The following is a 3,734-nucleotide window of genomic DNA, read 5'->3' as shown; positions in this document are numbered from 1 at the left end:
CAGAGAAAAAGCAGACATTGAATATCCCTTTGAGCATGGTGAAGTTGTTCATTACACTTATGGTGTATTAATACAGCCAGTCACTACAAAGATACAGGCGTCCTTCCTAAATCGGAGAGCTCAGGGATTTCACCATGAGACCTATTGTGCCTTTAAAACAGCTAGAGTTTAATGGCTGTGATAGGAGAAAACTGAGGATGGATCAACACTGTAGGGGCTCCACAATACTAACCTAATTGACAGAGTGAAAAGGAAGCCGGTACAGAATAAAAACATGCATCCTGTTTGCAACAAGGCACTAAAGTAATACAGCAAAATATGTCAAATCCAATACCACACATTAGTGAGTACCTCCCCATATTTTCAAGCATAGTGGTGGCCACATCATAGTATGGGTATGCTTGTAATCGAAAGGGCTGGGGATTTTTTCAGGATTAAAAAAAAGAAACGGAATGGTGCTAAGCACAGGCAAAATCCTCAACCTTTCAGCAGGACAATAACCTAAAACACAAGGCCAAATATGCCCTGGAGTTGCTTATAAAGGAGACAGGTTATGTTCCAGTGGCCGAGTTAGATTTTCAAATAGATTTGTCAAAACTATGGCAAGACCCGAAAAAGGTTTTCTAGCAATGATCATCAACCAATTTGGCAGAGCATGAAGAACTTTTAATTTTTTTTAAATGGGAAAATGTTGCACAATCCAGGTGTGGAAAGCTTAGACTTACCCAGAAAGACTCACAGCGGACGCAGGGGTGTGAATACTTATGTAAATGAGATGCATTTCAATTTTAATAAAATACCAAACATTTCTAAAAACATGTTATCAATATGGGGTAGTGTGTAAGAGAAAAAAAAAACATTTAAAATATATTTTGAAATCAGGCTGTACATTTTTTTTTTTATCAAAGCACTTGGAAATAATAAGGATACAGCTGATCTGACTACTACAACAGCTTGAGGGTGGGAACTTGACAACTGTCATATACAGAGTCTGCCAAATAAATGAGAGCAAAGTGACATGTTCATGCTGTCAACAGTCAAACACCCTTCAATTCCCAAACACATAAACAGAGTCAATAAGTAACTTTGATTTCTTTATTACTTTAAAACAAAATAGTTACTACAATCATTTCATTTAAATGGCTCAACAAATCGGGGTGTACATTTGCAACTACCATTCTATACTTTAAAAAAGGAGCAGCATACAGAAGAGCCTAGCCACTAAGAAAAGTATTTGCAAATCGGTAATGCAAACTGATTGGTTTATGGACATGCCGTTTAAAAATCAACAGATGCAGTGCAATCAATGTGATCATATATCTGTAACAACTTCCCTGTTAAACCTACTTGCTCTAGTCTTTAAAAAGTCCTCCTGGCTACACACTCATGCAAGAACAAACAAAAAAGTTGTTAAAGGGGGACAACATTCTACAATATGTCACATCAGCTTTTAGGTGTACATTTTTAGTTGAAGACCTCTTGGTCTTGTGGTAATGTTCTGTAGCAAGAGTTTTGTGAACAATGTCTACAGTGGCTGGTCCACTCCTGAGCCAGTCAGTGGCAACAACCACGTCCTTCCATGGTGAAAACACTTCTGGTACCTAGTGACACAGGAAATTCGTGAAACGGAGAAATAGCTCGCTACCTAGTTAGTACAATCCCTGAACCCAATTTAGATGGTACCTGAATATGTAAGCTGTCAACGTTATACAACACATCTACTATTTAAAAGTATATCAAACAACTGGTCTGCTTGAACGCTAACTTTCAGTTTCTCTGGTAGCTAACAGGACTCCATTTTTCTTGCCAACAAGAAGCACAAGCCACAACACCGCCATGTTGAGACGAGATTTCAACGTTGAATGTACAACGTTAAGTTAGTTGGTAGTAGCTAGCAATTAAGACGGGAAACAAAATGGTCCCAAAAAAAACAAAACATTAATTGACATTCAAGTATCAAACAAAATACATGTATAGCAACGATATTGAAAAAAAAAAAAAAAAAAGACGACCAGAGAATGTCATGAGCTGCTAGTTAACTACTCCGTCCGAGAGACAGACAACCAGCAGTGTTTTGACCATGTTGTATAGATTAAAGTTAGCATGCCAACTCTGCTAACTAGCAAGATTACGCAACACGTATAACTTAAGCAATTCGGTAGCCAACTATTGTAACTATATCAAAACTAACAAACTCCATGCCCACCTTTTTCCTATGAATTTACAGACGTAGCTAACATATTTATACAACTGACCAACAGGGTAGCTAGTGACTGGGGTTGGCTAGTTAACGTTACCTGGTCGCTCCGGATGCCATTTTGCTTGCAACTAGCTAGGTATATTAGCTAGATGTTTTCCTATTTAAAAATTAAACACTAAATAGCAAGCCATTGCGTCTCTATTGTACTCGGTGATATTTAAACAAAACCAGCGCTAAAATAGTATAAAACATTTGTTGCTAATTTTCCATCGTTAGTTAGCCTATTCAATCGCGGGTTTTAACAGTGCCTACAAAGGGGTACCGAGGTTAGCTAGGTGGCAACTAACATGAGCTACATCGTGCTAACTACTTAGCCAGGGGTAGGCAACCCTGGTCCTGGAGTGAAAAGGGAAAGTGTGTTGAATTTGGGCAATCGCCGAAATGACCAATTAGTTGGTCAGGTTTGGTGCCTAATTGGAACAAACTCTTGTTTTCTGCGGCACCAAATATTCTAGTACTATGTAGAAATCAGATTTTACATAAGACTTTGGCTTGCCATCTAGACACTTACCGCCAAAGCCAAGCTGGGTCACTTCGTTTTAGACGTGGCCTTCCAATCGCGTCCCTATTTCAGAATATAAATGTACATAACATTAACGAAATTTACTCTAAACACTAGTATTTCAAGCTTTCCCGTTATAATTACGGTAAAGTCTTTCACCGTTAATGTATTAAACACCGCAGGCTTTGTCGGATTTTCCCAGTTGGAATACTTCAAATAACACTGATCACGCCGGCATGGTTTCCACTTGAGACCGAGGATTCTCGCGTAGTCCCGTAAAAAAACAAAATGTTGTTGTAAAGCAATAGTAACTTCGACATCTTCTTAAAAAATAAAGAAAAATAACTAGTTTTAACTGGTTTAAAAATAATAATACTAAGCGAAAAAACACTTGAAATATGTCTTTGATTTCCGAAAGGTCGAGGTAGGCCTCGTGAACGAGCTTCTTTTCCAAGAGTTGTAGCCGATCCAGAGCGAGACGAACGAGACAACACAGATTAAAAAAAAATAAAAAAATTGCTTAGAGAGGAAAAATAAGAATCGGTGAAGTTCGGCAAAAATCGGAAATAAGGCGGGTTTTTCCAACGCCATCGTATCTCTATAGCCATTGGCTAATCTTTGCTTATTAATGTATATTAATGATGTAATTGACCAACCACACTGCATTTTATTGAATATTTAGAGTACCACAACCATATTTACATTGTAGCCCCGCCTCTGCTCTGTTCTGACCAATGGTGAGCATTTCAATCAATGTAGTGCCTGCTTTATGTTTCAATTGGCTAAAGAAGAAAACGTAAGCTACAATTGGTCATGCGTCTTATGAAATGTATTATTCATGTTATGATCTTGTGTAGCCAATTAACGTTTTACTACAAAGATCCATAACCCGCCTCCTGACTGTTCAGCCCCTGCTTCGTAGAGTGTGTCAACCTGTACCAAAGTATCCAGTCTATATAAACACGCGTTGGC

At 38.3% G+C, this 3,734-nt stretch overlaps 1 long non-coding RNA gene across 1 annotated transcript; it reads right to left on the bottom strand.

The window, feature by feature from the left end:
• Nucleotides 1–1,081: 1,081 nt before the first annotated feature.
• On the bottom strand, nucleotides 1,082–3,399 carry LOC110500685. The gene is made up of 3 exons (XR_002470145.2): nucleotides 2,922–3,399; nucleotides 2,772–2,825; nucleotides 1,082–1,601 (listed from the first exon to the last, which is right to left on the bottom strand). It is a non-coding gene; the product is annotated as an uncharacterized LOC110500685 (long non-coding RNA).
• Nucleotides 3,400–3,734: the final 335 nt, after the last annotated feature.

This window comes from Oncorhynchus mykiss, chromosome 21, assembly GCF_013265735.2.
Source record: "Oncorhynchus mykiss isolate Arlee chromosome 21, USDA_OmykA_1.1, whole genome shotgun sequence".
NCBI classification, from domain to species: domain Eukaryota; kingdom Metazoa; phylum Chordata; class Actinopteri; order Salmoniformes; family Salmonidae; genus Oncorhynchus; species Oncorhynchus mykiss.
This window is presented reverse-complemented; position numbering and strand designations above follow the sequence as displayed.